The 23,796-nt window shown below is 46.9% G+C and overlaps 1 protein-coding gene and 1 long non-coding RNA gene across 6 annotated transcripts in view; one reads left to right on the top strand and one right to left on the bottom strand.

The window, feature by feature from the left end:
* PTK2B (protein tyrosine kinase 2 beta) overlaps positions 1 to 23,796 on the top strand; it is a 131,132-nt gene that overhangs the window by 25,922 nt on the left and 81,414 nt on the right. The window lies entirely within an intron of this gene.
* On the bottom strand, positions 1,541 to 22,262 carry LOC116541296. Its single transcript, XR_004264777.1, has 4 exons — positions 22,251 to 22,262; positions 21,691 to 21,700; positions 15,225 to 15,232; positions 1,541 to 1,612 (listed from the first exon to the last, which is right to left on the bottom strand). It is a non-coding gene; the product is annotated as an uncharacterized LOC116541296 (long non-coding RNA).

The following is a 23,796-nucleotide window of genomic DNA, read 5'->3' on the forward strand; positions in this document are numbered from 1 at the left end:
GATCATTTGAGCCCAGGAGTTCCAGGCTGCAGTGGGCTATGCTTATACCGTTTCACTCCAGCCTGGGTGACGGAGCAAGACACTGTCTCTATAAATGAAATATATGTATTTCAGAAGGAGTAATGGGACTTAATCTGTGTTCTTCCTGGACCCATAGAATAGAAAGTCATGGACTCAATGAATATGAAGCCGATAGGAACCGTAACAATCACCTGGTCCAACCCTTTTCTTCACAAGTGAGAAAATGGCCCCTAAGATGTTAGAGTGATTAATTTGGGATTGTAGAAATGTTTTACTTACCTTTAAAATAAAAACACAAAAATAAAAACACATAAAAGTCACTTACCTAAGGTTCCACAGCATTGCAGAAAAAGAGTTTGTCTAGACCCTGAATTTGTTGCCTTCCATCCCTGTGCTGGTACCAGTAGATTCGATCTGAGGCTAGAACTGAGTTTCCAAAAATATCCTTTATCCCCCCACCCCCCAAAAAAGTGTACTAATGCCTCCAACTAGCCTTTGCAATGTAAAACTTTCCATTTGCAACATTTCACAATATGCAGGATAATTTCATCAACATTATCTTTTGAATAAATCATAGACTTATTCTGTGAGGAAATGTTACACCTAAAATGTCAGCAGTCAGCTGATCTCTCAAAACATACCTGGTTATGCAGGGTTAAAACCGCCGGCTGAAGGGCAATGTGAAAATGGAACCTTTGTTTGATTTTCGTAACCCACTTCCCACGTAGCCCATCCACTCGAGGGAAAGAGAAACTGCTAATGGGATGGTAAAAGCAGTTTGAATGCCATCCTCCGCACAAGCTCCTGTCTACAGCTTTTGTTCCCATGGTCTCTTCAATAAATATGACTCAGTCTGCTGTTTGGGCTTCACTTCCTCTGGGCAGGGAGCTGACAGCAGCGGCTCTGCTGTGCCCATCATGGGTGACTCGGGTCCCACTGAGGGTGGGGGCTGCCTGTCCTCTCCCCAGCTGACCAGCACCCTTCTGCTGTTCCAAGCAGTGCTGTCCCTGACTCTTCCAGCTTTCAAAGTGCTCACCAATTCCTAAGGCTGTTGGCTCCCCCTCACCCCATTATTTTTATAAAGCAGTGCCGTGCACGTATCTTGGTAAGCTGCCAAAGTGCTTTTTTCACCCACCTACTCACCTATAGAATTCGTAGTCTCCAGTGTAGGCTGACGCATGGAAGGCCAAGGAAAGGCCAACATGTGTTCCTACGAAAAACAAAAGCAAAAGACAGGAAAAGCCTCCCAACCATCTCAACCCTTTCTAAATGCTTGTTGGAGCAAGATCACGATCTACTTAATGTCTTCAGGGGGAGGGGGCGATGGTCATCGGAGTCAGCCCACACTTGTAAACTTCTTTTTGCTGTAGAATCAGTCAAGAAAGGAGCTTTCACTTATTTGGATGCACATTATTTTATATGGGTTGGCTGTGTCCCCACCCAAATCTCATCTTGACTTCTCACATGTGGGAGGGACCTGGTGGGAGGTAATTGAATCATGGGGGTAGGTCTTTCCCATGCTGTTATCATGATAGTGCATAAGTCTCATGAGATCTGATGGTTTTGAGAAACGGGAGTCTCTGCACAAGCTCTTGTTGCCTGCTGTCATCCATGAAATATGTGACTTGCTCTTCCTTGCCTTCCGCCATAATTGTAAGGTTTCCCCAGCCACCTGGAACTGAAAGTTCAGTTAAACACCTTTCTTTTGTAAATTCCCATCTCAGCTATGTCTTTATCAGCAACAATAGTAATGTATTAGTTCATTTTCATGGGGATAGATTCTAGAAGAAGAACCAGCATTTTACATAGCAAAAACAGATATAAAGGATTGAATAAGAGGTATGGGGGTCTCCTTCCCCTATGCCAACCCAGGCTACAGTCACCTAAAGGATGGAGAAGTGGAGAGCCACATTTTCATGGGACTGCTTGTCTAGTCTTGGGATTAAAGGGGATTCCTTGCAAAAATATTTAGTTAGCAATCCAAAAATATTTATTTAGCATCCACCACAGAAGAGGCCCAGAAGATTTATTGTGTAAGTTTGCCATGAGCTACGTATCAGTTGGGCTGTTCATGTTGGGGGCTGTGTTTTTCTCCAGTACTCAAGTCAAGGGCAGTAGGGGGTGGATAGGGAGATATACCACCACAGGCCAGTCACCCTCAGCTTTGGAGATGGCACTCCTTGTTCAAGAAAGTGCTGGTTGTTGCTAGGACATCTCGGATGCAGGGTGTATTGCTTACCAATCTGCTGTAGAGTTTTCTCCTTCCTGTCCTTTCTTCATATGGGACAGGAAAGGTCCAGCTTGGCCTAACTGTGCCCTCACATGTTACTCATACTCACCTGTGAGTGTGAGTAAACAGAGCTCCTAACTCATTCACTCATGTGTGCATTCTCTCTCTCTCTCTCTCTTTCTCTCTCTCTTTCTCTCTCTCTCTCTCTCATACTGTGGTCATCACAGCACAGCCCCGTATCCACCCAGTAATGGCAGACTAAGGCCAGACCAAGACAGGACATGAACAGATGAGGCAACTAGGGTAGGGCTGTTCCCAGGCATGGGAGGCTGCTCAGGAGGCATGATTTCCACTGCTCAGCTGCATGCAGCTGAATAGTCTGGAGTGCCAACTCCATAAACCTTATCAGTCACTTAGACCTGACTATGGGTGGCTTTGTAAGATGTTTCCCAAGAGTAAGGGAAAAAGAGCATCAGCAGAAATAGGTCTGTTATTGAAGATGAAGTAGGGAAAGAGAAAGACAGGTGTCACACCCCTGTTTATTGTCCTAGCACTCTTAGTTGCAGATGACAGAAACCCAAAAGGGAGGATTCACTTTGGCTAACATACTCAAATTAAGGGAAGATCCAAGGAAGCAGCTGAACTCAGGCATGATGGGAACCAGGACTTCATCCAGGACCTTAGATGTCTCTGGGTCTGCCCCCCTGCCTCTGCTTCTCTCTCTCTCTCATCTCTGGCTGTCACTACATGTTGGCTTAATTATTTCAGAACAACTTGTGCCCAAAGCAAGGAACTTGGTGGCTAATGGTGTGCGAGCTACCAGCCACAGCTCCATCACCCAGAGAAAAGCCCTTTTCCCCAAGCTAAAGTTTAAAACATGTCAAAGAAGGACTCTGATTAGTTTGGTTAAGATTATGTGTCCATTTCTGGACTAACTCCTACAGCCAAAAGGGTGGGGTATTTTGTTTGCTTCCTCTTGATTAATGTGCTCCATCCAATGGTCCAGGCCAGGATGGGGAGGAAGAGGAGTTGGTGCTCTCTGATGAGCCCTCTCCACTAGCAGCACAAGGCTGGCCTGGGAGGAGGAATAGTCCCACAAAGAAAGCCAGTGAAATTCTCCCAACCAGGGAAAGGAGGCGTTGCAGACAGATGAAACAACTGAGGTCCCCAGCAGTCTATGTGCAAGCTTCTTTCCGTAGCAGTTTGTGATTTGTGGCCAGCAGGTATGTTGACTGTTGGAAAGACTGTTAAAACTTGGAAAACAGAGGAAAATAGTGACATCAAAAGTGCTTGAAAATTGGCAGCGTGTAATTATGTTATTGCTAGGAACAAAATAAAACTTTGCAGAAAGAACAGGCAGCTTTGAGACTGTGAAGTATATGTCAATAAATCATTTGCATACCGATGGGCTGTTTGACGATTGTTACTCTACAAAGGTAGCTGAGCTTGCCTGCCTTGTCTGGTTGACCTGCTTATAGGATCTCACCAGTCAATTTATGTGTTTGCTCTTTGTTCTGTCTTTCCTGGGCATGAACCCAATGTCAGTACTTCCCATGGAATCATCTCTGAATTTAAAGGATATTTTTATTATATTGCTAATATTAGGGATGGTCTACCCATGGAATCATGTCTGAATTGAAAGGATGATATTTTTATTATACTGCTTATGTCTAGAGCTGAGAAACCACCTTGCTCTTCAGTCTTGAGGGACTGATGTTCTTACAGTAAACGACTTTCTGATTCTGTTGCTTAACTCTCCAGACTATACTTTGTTCTCATTCAAATGGTGCATTAGCTTTAATACTCTGCTGCAGGCTGTCTAATAACAGCCTCCCAAAGATGTCCACATCCTAATTCCAGAACTTGCACCTGTGCCACCTTACGTGGCAGAGAGACTTTGCAGATGCAATTAAGTTAAGGATCATGAGATGGGGAGATAATCTTGGAGTATCTGGTTGGATCTAAAGTTATCACAAGGGTCCTTAATAAGAGAGAGAGGCAGGAAGGTCCGAGCAAGAGAAGGCTGTGCCACAACAGAAGCAGAAGCCAGAAAGACAGAAAAGAGAGAGATCGGAAGACACTATGCTGCTGGTTTTGAAGATGGAGGAAGGAACCGCGAGCCAAAGAATGTGATCGCCTCTAGGAGCTAGAAAAGACAAGAAGGAGGATTCTCCCTTAGCATCCCCGAAAGAAGTGAACTCTGCTGGCACCTTGGTTTTAGGACTTCTGACCACCAGAATGGCAAGACAAATCAGTGTTGTTTTAAGCCTCTAAATTGGTGGTAATTTGTCACAGCAGAGTACAGCTACCTTTCTGGAAAGAAACTTGGCAGTGTGTACTAGGAAATAGAAGAATGTATTCCTTCTGACTAAGTAATTCTAGCTCTAGGCTTCCTTCCTAGTGAAATAATCATTTCTGTAGAAATACAATTAAAAAGAAGTTTGTTCCACTGTTTTCTAGAATAGTAACACCTTGGAATCATCCGAGAGCCCTACTGGTGAGCCTATTATTTATTTATTTATTTATTTATTTGAGATGGAGCCTCACTCTGTCTTCTACGCTGGAGTCCAATGGCTCCACCTTGGCTCACTGCAACCTCCACCTCCTGGATTCAAGCGATTCTCCTGCCTCGGCCTCCTGTAATCCCTGCCTACTGTAATCCCAAGTAGCTGGGATTACAGGCGCACGCCAGCATGCCTGGCTAATTTTTGTATTTTTTTATAGAGATGGGGTTTTGCCACGTTGGCCAGGCTGGTCTTGAACTCCTAATCTCAGTTGATCCACCCGGCTCAGCCTCCCAAAGTGCTGGGATTACAGCCATGAGCCACCATGCCCGGCCACAGTGGTCCTATCTCTATTATAATTACAACATTGTTCAAGTAAGAAAACATGGCCCCTTCCCTTAGTGATGACAATCCCTTTCTATGTGGCTTCCAGCAATGTGTTGTGATTGCAGATGGGAGTGGCCTATATTATAGAAAACGACTGTGACGACAGCTTTGCTGTTGATCTACTGATTCAACAGATGCTCACTGACTGTTTGGCCCTGGGCCAGAGCTAAGGGCAAAGACTTCTGTGGGATTAGAAGGAAGCTGCAAGGGTCTGGCCAGGGAGATGGTTATCAACACAAGGATTTCTGAAAAGTTGGTGTTTTGCTTCAAACTTGAAAGATTGGTAAGAATGAACCACAGCCGAAAAGCCAATTAATTCATGGAATGCAGTACAGATCCTCAAGGCTCACCAGGAAGTCTGAAGGTTCTGCCTCCTGAGGTAGGACTAGGCCCCTTGTCAAAGAGCTGCAGTTAGTAGCGGAAAAATGGAACCAACGCAAATGTCCTTCAGTGGGAGACTGGTATAGTCATACCATGGAATACTACTCGGCAATGAAAATGAACAAAGTATTGACACGGGCAACAACCTGGATGGATCTCAAGGGTATTATGCTGAATGAAAAAAACGTTCAGCTCAAAAAGTCACATACTGTATGATTCCATTGAGATCACATTCTTTAAAAGATAAAACTGTAGAGATGGAGAACAAACTAGGGGTTGTGAAGATGGGTGGGGGTGTGAGTTTGTCTAAAAAGGGAAACCCAAGGAAGTCTTTTCATGGTGATGAAACAGTTCTGTATCTTGATTGTGGTGATGGTCACATAAATGTGTTCATGGGATGAAATTGCATAGAACTGCTGGGTGCAGTAGCTCACGCCTGTAATCCCAGCACTTTTGGAGGCCAAGGTGGGTAGATGAGGAGGTCAAGAGATCAAGACCATCCTGGCCAACATGGTGAAACCCCATCTCTACTAAAACTACAAAAATCAGCTAGGCATTGCGGCACACGCCTGTAGTTCCAGCTACTAGGGAGACTGAAGCAAGAGAATTGCTTGAACTTGGGAGGCAGAGGTTACAGTGAGCCAAGATTGCGCCACTGCACTCCAGCCTGATGACAGAGTGAGACTCTGTCTCAAAAAAAAAAAAAAAAATGTATAGAACTACACCACACACATGCACACATACACACGAATGAATCCATGTTAAAAAAAAAAAAAGTGAAAATGGGATCAGGTCTGTAGTTGAGTCACAGTATTATGTCAATGTCATTTTCCTGCTTTTGATATTAATGTTATTCTGCAAGATGTCCCCTTTAGGGGAAGATGAGTCAAGGGTACTCAGGACTCTGTGTGCTATTTGTGCAACTTCCTCCGAGTCCATCATTATTTCAAAATAAAAAGTACCAAAAAAAATGACAAATTGAAATTCCTCTGACCCTTCTTCTGTCCCCAAGAATTTTCTCACCACTTGAATGGTTCCAGAGCCACTTCAGTTGGTGTTTAAATATTGATCCCTCATGGCCCTTACATTTCCAGGGGTCTTCTCATGATCTTATAGGATAGAGAGGTAACCAGCAACTGACAGCAGAGGAGAATGGGAAATTCATTTCCTTGCAAATCTCCAGTGCAGGGGGCCACCCCATGTCTGCCCTCTCCCTTAACCACCATGAGCTGCATCATTTTCCAACCACCAGCTTTTAAGGAAATTGGTTCTGTTATTGTGAGACCAGGCTTTCTTCTCTCTCCTTTGCTGCCTCTGAATGAGGGAGGGGAAATGGGTCAGGCTGGAGAGAGGAGCCTTTTTTGAAGAGGAGATCTGAGTGAGATAAAGATATAGATAGCCAAGAGTAAATGAGATAACAGAGTAGGTGCCGTGGTATGGTAGGAAATGCACATGCTTGGAATTACATCTGCATTCATTCATCTGATATTTATCAAGTGCCTAATCGGAGCCAAGCATGGTTTTACACACTAAGGATATAAAGTGAAGATATGGTTCCTGGCCTCCTAGAGATTATATCAGATGACTTGAATTCAGACTCTATTGCTCCTCAGTCATGTGACCTCTGAAAAGTTACTTAATATCTTTGAAACTTAGTTTCTACTCTGTAAATTGGGGTTACTAGTAGTAATTGGAATTATTAGTAACCAATCCAATCTCATTGGATTTCTGTGAGGTTACATAAGAAGGTTTACTTAGTTTGTAGCACAACGCCTTAAATGTAGATATTCCCTTTTTCCCATTAGTTCTTAGTCCTCAGTCTCTGCTCCCCTCCTCGGTAGATTGTTTAGAACCATCTAAATCCCCCAGGGCAGCACAGGGCTGTGGACACAGCTCTGCATTGTAGGTTCAGCTGAGTTGAGCCATCCTCCGTTGAGCTGACTGCTGCACAGTTTTGTAGCACTCAGGCCTAATGAAACCGTGAAGAAGAAAAGCAGTTCTTTCTGCATGTCTGTCCATTTTTGCGTTCTGTTTGTAATTCTCTGTGTTTTGGTGCATATAAGCTTATGATTGTAACCTTCTTGGCAAATTTTTCCTTTTTAACATCATGATTCCTCATAATTCTATTTTTTACGTTTTTCTTCAAATCTTGTTTGCTATTTTATATATCAATATCCACTTTAGTAACTGGTTTATATTTTCCTGTCTCTTTAACTTTTGACATCTTAATGCTTTTAGATTTGCTTCTTGTAAACTACAAATTGCTGGATTTTTTTAAAATTACGTCTAAGAGTCTCTGTCTTTTAACAGGTAATTTAAGCTGCTTTATTTATTAAGACTTCTAATATATTTAGTGTATGTATACTACATTATTTTGTTTGCCATGTTTCATCTTTGCCTTTTCTCACCTCTTGCCTCTCACTGTATTGATTATGTGTTTATTATTTTCTCCTCTTACAGCCTATTGGTTTAGGAGTTATATATTAGATTTCTTATTATTTTAATGGTTTTTCTTATTTTTTAACACGTACTTGAATTAAAAGTCTAACATTAATCAATATCATTATCCTCCTCACCAAATTGGAAGAATTTTATGACACTTTGACTCTACTCTTTCTACTCTCATCTTCCAAACTGTTATCCACTGTTATTATAGTGTTACCTTCTTTCCAACATCTCCTCACCATTTTACTCATTAAGATTATAATCTTGGACTTTGTACACCTTCTTTTTTTCTAGTTAGATATCGCAAATATATATATTTTTGAATCGGAGTCTTGCTCTGTCACCAGGCTGGATTGCAGTGGCGCGATCTCAGCTCACTGCAACCTCCACCTCCCAGGTTCAAGTGATTCTCTTGCCACAGCCTCCCAAGTAGCTGAGACTGCAGGTGTACACCACAATGCCCAGTTAATTTTTTGCGTTTTTAGTAGAGAAGGGCTTTCACCATGTTGGCCAGGCTGGCCTCAAACTCCTGATCTCAAGCGATCTGCCTGCCTCAGCCTCCCGAAGTGCTGGGATTACAGGCGTGAACCACCGCACCTGGCCTCACAAATACACTTGTTATTGTCCTAAGTTACTCCATTTACTTCAGTTCTTGATTTTCTAATCTATAATGTGCATCTGCCGCCGCTTTCTCAAGGTGGGTTGTTTGATTGTACGGATCGTCACTGTGAATTGGGGTGGGAGGAGCAGGGTATTTATGTGCTTTTGCTTGTGGCAATGTCGTCTAAAGTTCTGCCTTTTCCTCTGCCTGAATCATTTGTCATCATCTCTGGATTTGTTTTTATTTTAATTACTTGGATTAGAATTCCCACTGCATGTAAGTAGAATGAAACAGGTTTTGGGTTTTACTTTCTTTCTTTCCTTCTCTCTCCCTTTCTTTCTTTCCTGGGACCCAGACAGAGGTCAAGTGTCTTCATGCCCAGGGCTGGTGAACAGCATTTCTAGTGCCCTGACCCACTTGGTAGTCAGGACGCTATTTGCTGTGTTAATCCCTGCCTCGCAAGGGTCTGAAACCTGAAGACATCACCCTGCATGGACGTTAAACTCCCGGCCCTAGCTCCTGGATGACATCCTCTGATGCGCCGCTGGCCTCCATAGCTTCAGTGCCCACACACTGCGCTGGATTTTTCTGACACCTGAGATTTTCCTCTTTAGCACTCGATGTGATTAACATGTTTTGTTATGGTTTATGCAGCATGCCATGCATTTGAAGGGGGAAGGGTCCAGCCGACATTAGGTCCATCTATTACAGTGACTAAAAAATTATATATACCCATGTTTTCACATTGGCAAAAGCTCACTGTCATTTATTCAGCCAGCAAATGTCACTGGGTCAACTAGATTCAAGGGCTAGGATAATGCATAAAGAGACACAGTCCTCCCTGACCTTCCAGAACCTAACATCCGGAATGGGAGATGGGCTGGAATCAGGCAGCCCGAGGAATCCATGGAAAGGTGTGATGCTGGAAAGGAGGATGCTGGCTGAGGAGGAGGAAATGCATGATGATGGCAGGCAGCTGATGCTCAGAGGAGGCCTGGCCCAGGCAGGGACCAGGGAGGGGAGGGGAGGAGGGAGGGAGCTGTCACAGAGGCCAGAGGACAGCCCAAGAGCATTCAGTTGTGGTTGTCCCAGGTCCTTCCCTCCTTCCAGCCCCCTTCCTCTGCCATGGGAGCCAGTGTGACCTGTGAGCTAGCTTGCTCCTGATCCAGTGGCAGAACCCCATGGCAATGCAATCCTAAAGGGGTGGAGGTGGGTGAGAGGGCACGATTTCCCTGGGCACGATGCCTCAAAACACTGTGAACTACCAAATGACGCGAATATTTTGTGAACCTTCAAAAAAGGCTGTGAAAGACTTCTGTGAGGTACATTGCACCTGGGACCTTTTCACTAGCAAGATGGTGAGAAAAAGCCAAAACTACATTTCTCTTGCCCTCTGGGTCTAGATGTGGGGATTTCTTCTTCTTCCAGATGACAGCCAGCAAGGGCCCCCAGTTGTTCTCTAAATAAAACGTGTTGGTCTTTCAAATGGTCAGCGGAGTAATATAGGGAAGGTTGGGTAGGATTTGTGCCTTCTGTTGGTATAAAGTTAGGGGGTACAAGTGAGTGTGGTTTTGTTACATGGATAACGTGGATGCATTGCATAGTGGTAAAGTCTGGGCCTGTAGTGCAACCATCACTCGAATACTGTGTGTTGTACCGATTAAGTAATTTCTTATCCCTCACCCCCTTCCCACCCCCCGAGTCACCAATGTCTATTCTGTACTCTGTGTCCATACCTACACGTTGTTAAGCTCTGGTTTAGCTTTTTTTTTTTTTTTTTTTTTTTTTTGAGACGGAGTCGCACTCTGTCACCAGACTGGAGTGCAGTGGCAAGATCTCAGCTCATTGCAACCTCTGTCTCCCAGGTTCAAGCAATTCTCCTGCCTCACCTTCCTGAAAAGCTGGGACTACAGGCACATGCCACCACGCCCAGCTAATTTTTGTATTTTTTTTAAATAGAGATGGGGTTCTACCATGTTGGCCAGGTTGGTCTTGATCTCTTCACCTGTGATCTGCCCACCTTGGCCTCCCAAAGTGCTGGGATTACCAGCATGAGACACCATGCCCAGTTGGAGTTAGCTTTTTATTTCTTTTTGTTTATTTAATATGGGGTCTTGCTCCATATATTTTTTTTTCAAGACCAACTGGCATTTTTATTTACATATTAGAGCAGGTCAGCCAATGAAAATCCTGGGCCTTCCGTGTAGCTTGTGGCTCAATCATGATGTTGATAAGAGAGGGTCTAGTTGTGTCCGCTAGGCTCTGTCTCAGGGATTTTTGGAGTTCTTCTGGTGTTTCTACAAAATACCCCTTGCCTCCAAATGCAGTCATGACTTGCTCATAATGTGAATTTGGCAGTAAACACATTGGAGGGACCACTGCAGTAGGATCTCGAAATTTTGATGTTTCTTTCCAAGTATTCATATCAAAACCTTGGTAAATTCCATTGTTATTCACTACCAAGAGTATGATTGGCAAGTTGTACCTGCAGATGGTTTCCACCTCCATGCGAGAAAACCCAAATGCACTGTCTCCTTCCACACAGATAACCCATTGCCCAGGACTTCTGTTGCCCAGGCTGGAGTACAGTGGTGCAATCATAGCTCACTGCAGCCTCAAACTCTTGGGCTCAGGTAATCCTCCCATCTTAGCCTCCTGAGTAGGTGGGACCACAGGTATACACCACCATACCTGGCATATTTTTTATTTTACTTTTTGTACAGATGGAGTCTCACTTTTTTGCCCCAGCTGGTCTTGAACTCCTGGCCTCAAGCGATGCTCCCACTTTAGCCTCCCAAAGTGCTGGATTACAGGCATGAGCTGCCGTGTCTGGCCCGGTTTTGGCTCTTTAAAGAGGAGAGCAAATGGCTCCAGTTCCCCCTCTGACTTTAGGGAGGGACCTTAGGTTGGGGGCTCCTGGGCTCCAGGCACCTTCTCTGTAAAATTAGGTCATACTAAGGGAGCTAGAGGACCCTTCTATCTCTGGTATTCAACGTGTTCTCCCCAGGGATGGTAGGTGTGGCTGAGGGCCACTGCCTGCTTTTCTAGTGTTCTTAATGAAGTACGGTCCTGGGGACCTCAGCATGTGGATGAACCGGGCTGTGGAGTCTATCAGCCCCCCCTGCTGCCCTCCATACCCACACACTACTCTTCACTGATAACCCCACTGATGCAGGCAGCCTCCCTCAGGAATTTTTCTCATCCTCATATTCATCATTGCAGTCAGCCCTGCCCCATGTGCCAAGCGAGCGCACTCTGCGTGTTCAAAGGTGACACGCCAAACGAGAGTGCCCTGTCTAATGTTTACTAACCAACCTGGCTGGGTCTGCGGGTGAGAAGGGCAGGCCGCGTCTCCCTTGGAACTTCCTTTTATGGACACGAATTGCTGACCTGTCTGTGCAGGCCTGTTCTAATCCAGGTCTGGCCCTGAGCCTTCTGTCATTTTGCTGACCCAGTTCCTCATCCTGGAGGCAGGGCTTGGATTGAAAAGTTAGAGCCTCAGGGCAGTGCCAGGAGCCTACCCTTTCCGGGGCCTCCCCTTCTCTCTCCCCTGGGCTGACCTGTCCTCCCCTCTCCGCTTCCTGGGCGTGACTCACAGGCAGGCCCTGTCCGACTGGCAGGTATGTGTCATTTCCTTCTGCTGGTGAGACCCAGACTTTAAGTGTTGGCACCCCCACACTGTGGTTCTTCTAGGCTGTTGGAGAAGGGCTAGGGGTTTCTACAATCATTGACCCAGGGGCTTACTCACGGGATGACTTTCTGACCTGAGGGAGGTGTTGTGTTTTTGCTGAGAGATGACGGGGGAAGCAGGGTTCTCTGTTCCTCTGACAGTACCTGTCCTCCTTCCCAACACCTGTGGGCCTTTGGCAAAGCAACACTCCACCCCCACATTCACCTTGGCTCCAGCAGTGTCTTTTTTCCCCTACCAAGGCTTTACTGGGACCCTCTGGCCCTGCTAAACACGCTTTGTAGCAGTAGAGACAGGAGGGACCCAGTCTTAGGAGCCTGTCTCTGAGAGACAGGTGCAGGCAAAGAGCTGTTACCATGCAAAATCTAGAACCACTCCCACATGAAATCCAGAATTGCTCCCACAGGAAATCTAGAACCATTCCCATTGGAAATCCACAACTGCTCCCACAGGAAGTCTAGGACCAGTCCCATGGGAAATCTAGAACAGCTCCCACATGAAATCTGGAATTGCTCCCACAGGAAATCTGGAATGGCTCCCATGGGAAATCTAGAATGGCTCCCATGGGAAATCTAGAATGACTCCCACGGGAAATCTAGAACCGCTGGGTGGAAATGAAGTTCAGTGGGTGTGACAGTGTCACCTCTATGGAGCATCTTCCCAAGTCTTTAGAACAAAGAGGGACACTCTCATTGGAGTAGAGACTAGGACAAGGGCCAGCCCCCTGTCAGGTCAGGGCACTCTGTGGTGTTCTGCTCAGTTCTTAGGGCCCCTCTTGAACCAGGTTTTGGGAAGCTTCAAGGGAGAGCAGGGAGCTAGAGATGAGGTCTTGTGAGAAGTGTTTGGAGGAACTGAGGCAGGTTAGACTAGAGAAGGCCGGGAAGAGCAGAGGAGCTATTTTCCACTAGTGAATAGTCAGGAGGTGGAAGTGAGAGGGGTTTTGTTCTGTGCATATCCACGAGCAGGCCCAGGAAGTTACAGAAAAGTAGATTTGGGATGAATATAAAGGAAGGCTTTCTAATAATTAAAGCTCTGAGCAGTGGGACAGGTGACAGAAATGTTGAGATAGTGAGTTCCTGATCACTAGGAGAATTCAAGCAGGAGGTGACCAAGAGGGAGTGCCCACATGGGCTCTCTGACTGCTCTTGCTGCTCTAAGCCTCTGTGATTCTGATTTGGGTCTAACCCTGCCCTTTCTGCAAGTCCTCCTTTTTCTCATCATGAACCTCCTCACCTGAGCCAGGCAGAGGCTCAGGGGCTTACCCGTGTCCTGTCTGGGTAGGCTGTATGGTGACTATTGATTGGCAGAAGCCCCAGAAATGCCTGCCATGTACTAAGCTGTGACAGTCACTTGACGTTCCTGGAACGTGTTCATCTGAGTTCTTACCGGCCGCTTCCCCCACCCCCAGTCCTGTGGGCCACGATTACTCCCCCAAGTGCTGTAGATGAGGAAGTGAGGAAATACCCAGGGCTCTGCAGGGCTAAGATTAGACCAGGGCCCAGCCTCCTGTCTTGACGCACGCGCACAAGCTGCTGCCCCGGTTAACAGCCTGTGTACCAGCTGAGTCCCAGGGCATGGGGCTATCCACAAATTCTACATATGAACACCTGGCAGGGCGTCCTCCCAACCGCGCTAAAACAGCTGCATCATTGTCGCCATTTTACAGAGAAAGAAGCCAGGGCTCAGGATAGTTGGAAATGAGTCTGTGCCTGACTAGCAAGGGATAGAGCTGTGGCTTGTGCTTGGCTCTGCCCTCTGTGCCACTGACTACAACCAGAGGCTGTAGGGTGTCTTCCATGGGATGCACCCCAGGCAGCTCAGAGAATGCACCTGAGGGGCTTCAGCCAGGGCAGCTGGGTTCCACACTCCTGGGTGAATGATGGCCTCCTCCATGAATTCCAGTTCCTATGCTACATACAACTGGGATAAAAAGTGCATAACACAATATTTCCAGCTTTCCAGAAACCTGTAGCCCCAAAGGATAAACATAACACTTGTACAATAAGCAAGATGTGCTGAAAAGGGAACACAGTTTGTCTTGCTGGAGAACATGAAGAAAAGCGGAGGATTTTCTTGATGGAGGTGAAACTTGAGGAGCCTTAGACAGGCAGAGATATGCAGATGTGGGGCAGGGAGACGTGCCACTCAGCACTGCAGGGACTGAACAGAATTTTGCCATGCATTCTTGAGCTACAGTTAAGCATTATTGACTTTCCCACTTTCTCTACATGCATATGGATGATCCCAGAACCTTCCAGCCCCACCTTCTCATCCTGACTTGATGAGTGGCGTCACCAAAGTCCCGTTGACTGGAGATTGTAGGAAACACCGTCTCTTCTTCTAACTGGCTATCAATTCTTGTGGATTCCACCTTGGGATGTCTTCCTTCATCTACTCCTTTTTCCTCATAATTGCCCCATCTTGAGTAAGACACTACATACTCTTCCCCAAATCAATACACTGGCCGCTCAATTGCTGCCCCAGGGTCCCCTCCTACAAATCTGTCCTGTGCATATAGGCAGTCACCTCTGTAAACCTTGACACATCTGATGAGATCGTCAGCAAGCCTCAGGCTTTCCTGCCATTTGACCATATGCATATTAAGTTTTGCTGACAGCCTTCAACCCACCTCTTCTTGTTTACAAACCTATCCAGCCTGGAAAGTCCAACTCAGATCCTGCCTTTCCCATGAAGTAAAATTAACTTCCTTCACTCGTGCTGCGCCCCAGACATCATTTCATGTCCACTTCTTTTGCCATGACCACACTGTGTCGTGTGGTGTTAGTTGATGGCGATATCTGTCTTCCCAACTTGGCTGTAAGTCCCTGGATCACTACTTACTCCTTTTGTACTTACTGTCTCTGCCCACTGGGTGGGCACGCAAAGTGTTTGTTAAATTGATTGTAGTCACAGACCTGAAGTTCATTCCTAGCCAGAGGGAAGGCAGGAGACCCATGACACCTTAACCTCGGTCTCTTTCTATGGAAAAAGAAAGAATTCAGCAAGATACGGACCTTGCCCAAGGCTTGGTTTCTTTCCTCTGCAATATGGTAAAGACCTTTATGTTTCCTTGAGAGACAGTGTGGTGTACTGGTTAAAGAGACAGGAAACAGATCTGCCATTTCCTACCTCTGTGGCACTGAGAGAGTTCCTTTAATCTCCCATGCCTCAGTTTCCCCATATGTAACATGGTAGGAGAATGATATACCAACTTCTTTGAGGATTAAATGAGTTAACATTTGTACCAACTCATTAAAAATACCCCAAAGATATTATTTTATTTTTATTTATTTATATATTTATTTTGAGACAGAGTTTCACTCTTGTTGCCCAGGCTGGAGTGCAATGGCACAATCTCAGCTCCCTGCAACCTCTTCCTCCCAGTTGCAAGTGATTCTCCTGCCTCAGCCTCCTGAGTAACTGAGATTATAGACATATGACACCACGTCTGGCTATTTTTTTTTTTTAGTAGTCCTGCTATTTTGGGGGGTGGGGGGTTTTTAGTAGAGGCAGGGTTTTTCCATGTTGGTCAGGCTGGTCTCAAACTCCCGACCTCAGGTGATCCACCTGCCTCGACTACCCAAAGTGCTGGGATTACAGGTGTGAGCCACCTTTTAAGGTTATTAGTAGTAGCCTGTGCTCCCTCCTAGAAGGCAAAGTGCGCACTTAAAGCTAGGAGGGCCTGAGGTGACCCAGATGTAAGGACTCTTCCAGCCAGCCGTTGCTGGTAATTTACCTTCTTGTCAAAGGCTGTAAAACTGCTCCTTAGTTATGAAATAAAGCAATGGACTTCAGACTTAGTCCTGACAGAAGCATTTGAGACAAGCACTAATCATACTTGATGTTTTATTTTTCTGTTGACACTGCCCCAGAAATACGAGGCCTCTGGCAGCCAACCCTGGCACGCCTGCCTTGCCTCTTCTTGACACCATGCTTCAAAGAAGATTCTTTGTCAGATAGGACAAGGACCCACCTGCGCTACTTCCCATGATCAACTAGAAGTTCTGAAACTCAGAGAAGCACGTCGTGGCTCTTGGGTCTTGGGGTGGCACAAGTCACTAGAAAATCTCACTTCATTGCTGGTCCTAGAATTAGTTCACTGTCCCCGAGGACAGATCCACCCCAGTACCTCCCACCTCCTCCATCTCTCCATCCTCCGTGGAGAGGCTGTCTACTGCTTTTAGGGCATTAGACTAATTCCCCTAGTTCCCGTCTTCTGATGTTTTGTGCTAATCTTGTTTGTCTCCTATGTAAACAAAGCAATCATCCGGGCAACATCCAGCTTCTAGATTTGGGTGTCCAGGGTTCTTGTAATGCTGTGTTGGCCTTTGCCTAATTAATCTTAGGAAGTCTCTCCACCAGCCAGATCGTGATCTGCCAAAAATCCTGTGGAGTCAGTTCCAGGCAGAAGCTGAGCAGGCATCTGGGCATGGCAGCAACTTCTAGCCTCTTCCTCTCGCCACCTGTCCTCTCGCTCCCAGGCAGGTATTTCCTGAGCAGCGTTCCTGTGCAGGCCAGTCTTTACAATAGGCAGGTTTCTTGTCACCCATCCCATTTCCCCAGAGGGAGTCAGGAAGTCTCGTTGGAAACTTCTGAGCACACACAATAGAGGCTGGGAGAGGACCAGCTCTAAGGCTCCCACTCAAGCATGTCAAGGGGTGTTTGTGGCTGTGTGTGGAGAGGAGAGGGCAGTGCTGGGCTGGGGCAGGAGAGGGTGCAGGGGGAGGGAGGAGCTTCAGCCTCAGACACAGAATCAGACTGAGAAGAGGATGCCACGGAGGAGGCGGCGGAGTGTGGTGGCTCGGCTGGCATTGGAATGCTGAATGTGAGGAGGCAGAAGGTGCCTGAGACCAGGGTCTCTAGAGTTCTAGAGAAGCCTGGGCCTCTTCCATTTTTGGAGCCTCTCTGGGTTAAGAAAGAAGAAGAGAGAGAAATAGCCAAATAGGGCCGCAAACATTATGATGTCGTTTAAATGTTTACTTTTACCAATTAATAGTTTTAAACACACAAGCATGCACACATACACACACCACACACACACTGACTAAATGAATGGACTCATTTGGAAATAATGTCAAGGGCTCTTCGTCCTGTGAGGCCTCAGCCAAGTGGCCATCCTGGCTTTGGGGGCAGCCCAGCCCTGCCTGAGAGACCCTCCAGTGGGCACAGTGACAGCTGGAGGGTATTCCAGGCTGTTGAACAAAAAGTCCCGAAAGTTCACCTGGACTGGGTCCATTTGGTCCTGCTGGGGATGGTGAGGGACTGAACAGCCCAGGTGCGGGGTGTCTGGGCTTGCCCACCTGTCCATGTTTAGCCAAGTGTCCATTTCAACAGGGAGCAAAGTGACAGGCCCCCAGGACGATGACCTCTCCCCTCAGTCACCCCAGGTCAGTCCCTGACAAAAGCAGTGGACCTTGATGGGGAAAGACCTGTCAGGGTTTGTATCAGTTTGTTTGCATTGTTGTAGCAGAATACCCAAGGCCGGGTGATTCATAAAGAAAAGAGGCTTGGAAAAAAAAAAAAAAAAAAAAAAAAAGAGGCTTAATTGGCTCATGGTTCTGCAGGCTGTACAAGGATGGTACCAGCATCAACCTGGCTTCTGGTGAGGCCTCAGGAAGCTTCCAATCATGGCAGAAGGGAAGAGGAGCTGATGTCTCCCATGGCAAGACAGAAGCAGGGGAGGTGCCATCCACCTTTTTAAACAACCAGACCTCACATGAACTCATTAAACTTATGGGGAAGGCACCGTACCATTCATAAAGGATCCGCCTGCATGACTCAAACACTTCCTACCAGACCCTACCTCCAACCCCGGGAATCACATTTCAACATAAAATCAGAACGGACAAGCATCTAAACTGTGTCAGGGACGCTCTGATTCCAGAAGAGCCAGGGGACAAAGCAGGCCCCAGGGAATAGGGTGCTGTGGAGTCAGGCCCAGGCTGGTGGACTTCGGGGAAGGGATGGGCCTGTATGGGTCCAAACCCACACTGCCCTTGTTAGCAGATGCCAGGTGGCCTAGGACCATCCTTTCTCTCTGCCGTGGAGTGAGTGACAGAGCTGATGCTTACATGGGTGAGGGAGGGGAACAGCTGTGTCACCAAATATCCTGCTCTCTCTGCTTCCCTTCCGCTGACAAGGACCCCCCTTGACCAAACTTGAGGCAGCCGCCTCTGAGTCCTGTTTTTGCCCCCACCAGCCCTGCTCCTTGGCCTGCTAAGCTCCAGAAAGTCCAGCAGTAACCACCCTCTCACGCCCTACCCCACCACCATTGCTACCTAGCCAAGTTCCCCTTGGTAGTCATCCTTTCACTGACTCGCTCACCCTGCCCACTGGCTGTGAATCCCCAGCTGCTCCCCTTGTGGTCGGAATGGAGTTCAGTCTCCCTCCCCTATTGGAATAGTCTTGCCCTATTGTGATAACCTGGAAACAAGGCTTCCTGCCTGATAAACTCCACTTGGTGTGATTTTTCTCATGCTTACATGTGCAAGCACACACAAGCTCTTAACACAGACACTTAGCAAACCCTGTGGTTCCATCCACTTGTCTCATTCTTTTTCCTGCTCCCAGCGACGTTGCTTGAAAAGGATACTCAGGTCCAGGGAGAAGGAAGCCATCTGTCCTACTTGGCCATGGGGTTTCTGTCAAGGAACACTGACCACCCTTGCTGGGGCCTGGAGCAGTGGCAGGGCCACACTCTTCTCTGTCATGTGCCAGCCCTGGGCCCTGGAGACCCTGGAAAGAAGAACTAGGGCTGCATTGGGCTGGGAAGGAGGCAGCGGGGACAGGTGGAAGTGGAAAGAGATCCAGGAGCATCTCCCCTCTCCGGGCCTCTCTCACTCCAGCCCTTATAAAGGGCTGTTCTAACCTTGTTGCCTCAGCAGCAGTCTCTTGTCATCAGAGGCGTTTCTCAGCATCTCTATTTTGGAGCTGCAGCTGGTTGCTTCTCAGAATAAACAGAGCTGTGATACTGGGTTGAAAGCAGAATGGAGTAACATCTCTTCCTCATGCCCTACCTCTTCCTCTTGTTTTCCAGCCTCCACTTCCCTCTTCTTAAAGGCCTTGCCCTAAGACCTCTTACTCCACACCCCTGCCTTATAGCTCACCTTCTACCCTCTAGTAATCACAGGATCCCTTCACTGGCATTTAGGGGAACCTGCGATGACCAGGTCCTGTGCTGCGCTTGGGGGCCCCAGGGGCTTCTATCTGCAAAGAACTCAATGCCAAGTGACACAGGAGTTCATGCATTAAGAACTTAAGGCTGAGTGTGGTGACTCATGTCTGTAATTCCAGCACTTTGGGAGGCTGAGGCGGGCGGATCACCTGAGGTCAGGAGTTCAAGACCAGCCTGACCAACATGGTGAAACTCCGTCTCCACTAAAAATATAAAAATTAAATCTGGTATGATGGTGGGCACCTGTAATCTCAGCTACTGGGGAGGCTGAGGCAGGAGAATTGCTTGAACCCAGGAGGCAGAGGCTGCAGTGAGCCGAGATCACACCAGTGCACTCCAGCCTGGGTGACAGAGCGAGACTCCGTCTCAAAAAAAAAAAAAAAAAACGTTAAGTGGTAGCTCATGACTGTAATCCCACCACTTTGAGAGGCCAAGGCAGATAGATCACCTGAGGGCAGGAGTTCAAGACCAGCCTGGCCAACATGGCAAATGCCAGGCTCTACTAAAAATATAGAAAAACTAGCCAAGCATGGTGGCATGTGACTGTAATCCTAGCTACTAGGGAGTCCAAGGCAGGAGAATAGCTTGAGCCCGGGAGGCAGAGGCTGCAAGTGAGCTGAGATGGTGCCATTGCACTCCAGCCTGAGTCCCCACTGAGGATGTGTTGGGTTCAGGGTCTCAGCATTCCTGGGAGTTCAGAGCCATAACACTCTGACTGTGCAGTTTTCCTTGTACCTGGCTATGTCATTATCAGAACAGCTGTGTTGTACTGAAATCGCTGAAAGGGAGCTCGATGCTGTAAGAAACAGAGAAATCAGACCATTGTTTGTCTTGGACAAAGCAGATGTGTACTGCTCAGTATATTTATGGACTGAGATGGCTTCCAGGAAGAACAAAGCAATCAGGGATGCTTTCCAGATACCGGAGGGTGGGAAGGTTTAATCATTAAGGAGCAGACGAAAAGACTGGTGTATGTGGCCACATTTGAGACCAAGTTATGAGTTTACTCTTTTGTAAACCAGTAGGTCTGACAGTGTGTCAAGGCCCATGCATGCCACTCCCCTCCTCTGTGGTCTATCCAGAGCCTTTCTGTGATGGCCTTCATCCTTTCCCTCTCTCATCTCTTACCTGTGGTTGGTAGGATTTCCCTTTTGTGAGATATGCCTAACTCCACTCGCCATTCATCCTCTATCTGCCGATCTGCTGTGTAGCTTCACCCACATGAGGCTCAAGAGCAACACAGAATGCAAGGACAGGGAGTTCCTGGAAATTGGATTTGTTGCCCTACAACATCCTACCAGGGCCAAGTGTGGTCAGCCTCATCTTACTCTGTGGTCTCAATTCTCAGCCTGTGCATCAGACTCCCCTGTTACCTCAAAGCAACTCTTTGAAAAGAGGGTGATCTGACTTCAGTGGGTTTCTTCTCTTGGTTTTCTCTCATTTTTAAAGATGAAGCTGTGGTGAGACTCAAGTTAATCTTTTTAATTAATTAATTTTTTTTTTTTGAGACAGAGTTGCCTAGGCTGGAGTGCAGCGGTACAGTCTTGGCTTACTGAAGCCTCCACCTCCCGGATTCAGACGATCCTTCCACCTCAGCCTCCCAAGCAGCTGGAGCTACAGGTGCTTGCCACCATGCCCAGCTAATTTTTGTATTTTTAGTAGAGACCAGGTTTTAACTATGTTGGACACGTTGGTCTCGAACTCCTGGCCTCAAGTGATCCACCTGCCTCAGCCTCCCAAAGTGCTGGGATTACAGGTGTAAGCCACTACGCCTGGCCCCAAGTTAGTCTTTCTAAACCCTGGTGGACTGTCCAGGAGTAAAGCTGTCAGCCTGTGGGTAGCTCAGGCTTGCTGAGAGTTGAGGCAGCTATGTGGAAGACGTTGCTGCCGGCTCAGAGAGTGGTAGTTTTGAATGCTAAAGTCAGGCGCTGGAGGTGGGCCCGGCTCTTCCATGCACACTGGTTGTAGAATGTGGGTTTTGAACTCAAGGGACTTGAGGGTATGTCTCAGCTCTACCATTTCTTAGCCCTGTTACCTTGGGCTGGGTATTTATTGTCCTTGAGATTCCATTTTCTTATCTGTAATATGGGGATATAAACAGAATATATTTTTATATTTTATTTTGAAACAGAATCTTACTCTGTCATCCAGGGTGGGGTGTAGTGGCACAAGCTTGGCTCACTGCAACCCCCACCTCCTGAATTCAAGTAATTCTCCTGCCTGCCTCAGCCTCTGGAGTAGCTGAGATTACAGGCACACACCACCATGCCTGGCTAATTTTTCTATTTTTGGTAGAGATATGGTTTTACCATGTTGGCCAGGCTGTTCTTGAACTCCTGACCTCAGGCGATCTGCCCATTTTGGCCTTTCAAAGTGCTCAGATTACAGGTGTGAGCCACTGTGCCTGGCCAACATAATCTATTTTAAAGAAGAGTTCATTTCTTGATTTCAGGAATAATCTACTGAGCACCTGATCTGTGCCAGGCACTGGTCCAGGCAGAGACACATGGCTTGAGAGGGATGGATATGACACTTGACCTAGGGACCCTCATATGTTCCGCAAGGGGAATGGGGTGTTTTGTGGATTGCGTAAGAAAGCATATATGCACTGCTCAACCCTATGCCTGATTCATACAAAGTGTTTGATAAATAGTAGTTGCTATTGTTATTATATTCAACACTAGAAATATGGTATAAATGATCAGTGAGCCAGAAGAGGAGCTTTCATTTGATAAAATGTTTAGCTTCTTTCTCAAAGGTGTTTACTGTCTTTTAATCAAAGGGAGTGTATTAGTCTAAGGTACCAAGAGAAATAGAACAAGTAAGATGTAGAGGTGTTTATGAAGAGATTTATTATAAAGAATAGACACACAGGAGTATAGAGATTGATTCGTCCCAAGATCTGCAGTTGGCAGGCTCAAGACCCGGGGGAGAGTCAGTGTTCCAGTTTGATTCTGAAGGCAGGAAAGCTGGTGTCCCATTTGGAGGGCCCTCAGGCAGGAGGAATTCTCTTTTATTCAGCAGGGGATGGGGGAGGTGTCAGCCTTTTGTTCTATTTAGGTCTTCAACTGACTGGATGAGGAGGCCCATTCTTATTAGGGAAGTCTATCCACTTTACTCAGTCTACCAACTCAAAAGCTAATCTCATGCAAAAGCACCCTCACAGACTTTCCCAGAATAATGCTCAAGCAAATATCTGGGTACTCTGTAGCCCAGTCAAGTTGACACAGAAAATTAACCACCACAGGGAGCAATGGTCAGAGGACGTTATGGCTGAGACAGCCTTAGAGGACACCTGGGCTGTGCTGGCAACCACCCTGTCCTGGAGGGGAGGGTAACCCTAGCTGAGGTTGGGAAAGAGGATGCAAACTAGCGGTCCTGGAACTTGATCCAATCCAGGGATGTGTTTTGTTAGTTTATACTGTTTTGTAAGTCTTCACTAGCATTTAAAGATTAGAGAGTTCATATGCAAAGTCTAAATTTCCAGCTTCCCTTGAAAGACTAGAAGTGGCCACATAGAGGTCAGGCATCCCTTCTCACAAGGCAAGTATCTGTTGAACCCAAGTCACAGCTGCTCCCTTAGCCCATATACCCACTGTCTTATTGGCTTAGGCTTCACTAGCCATGCCTGACAGGCTTCACTCATGCATGTTACCACTGCTGCTGCTTTAGGAGAAAAGACACCCAGGCCCGAACGTCAGGGCCTGGCCCTGCCCCAGTGGGGAGCCCATGGCAGCAGCATGCTGTGTTCTCTGGGCGCACAGCAGGGAGGCAGCATGAAACTGTGTTCAAAGCATACATCAGACATCTTACTCCCTAGTCCCCACACAGACTTCTTCAGCAAGTTACTGTCTAAAGTGTTCTACATGACCAGAGTCTTTGCATAGCTCTTTGCCTGGGGAGGGGACTTGGGTAGTGATGGGAAAACTCTGTGTCCTCCCATTAGAAAGGAACTAAACAGCTGGAGATAATTGGCTTTGGGTAAGTGGCTGGGAGACGATCCATCCCTCCTCCCTGCCTCTATATTGTGTAAGTTCTTCCCAACGTTTAAAACAGAGCCGGATATGGTGGCACATACCTGTAGTTCTAGCTGGAAGGCTGAGGTAGGAGAATCACTTGAGCCCAAAAGATGGAGGTTACAATGAGCTATGATCACACCACTTCATTCTAGCCTGGGTGACAAAGCAAGACTCTGTCTCTAATTAAAAAAAAAATTAGAGATTTTACATTAAAACTCTTGTGAAAAACCAGCAGTGTCATATGCAGGTCAGACATCTTTTCAGGGGAGGGTGTCCTCTCCTCTCCTTCTGGTTTGAAGCAACTAGGCCCTGAGAGAAGAGCCTTGGGATGGAATCTTCCAGAGAC

Source organism: Sapajus apella, unplaced genomic scaffold (genome assembly GCF_009761245.1).
Source record: "Sapajus apella isolate SASKATOON/1434 unplaced genomic scaffold, GSC_monkey_1.0 scaffold150, whole genome shotgun sequence".
In the NCBI taxonomy this organism is placed as follows: domain Eukaryota; kingdom Metazoa; phylum Chordata; class Mammalia; order Primates; family Cebidae; genus Sapajus; species Sapajus apella.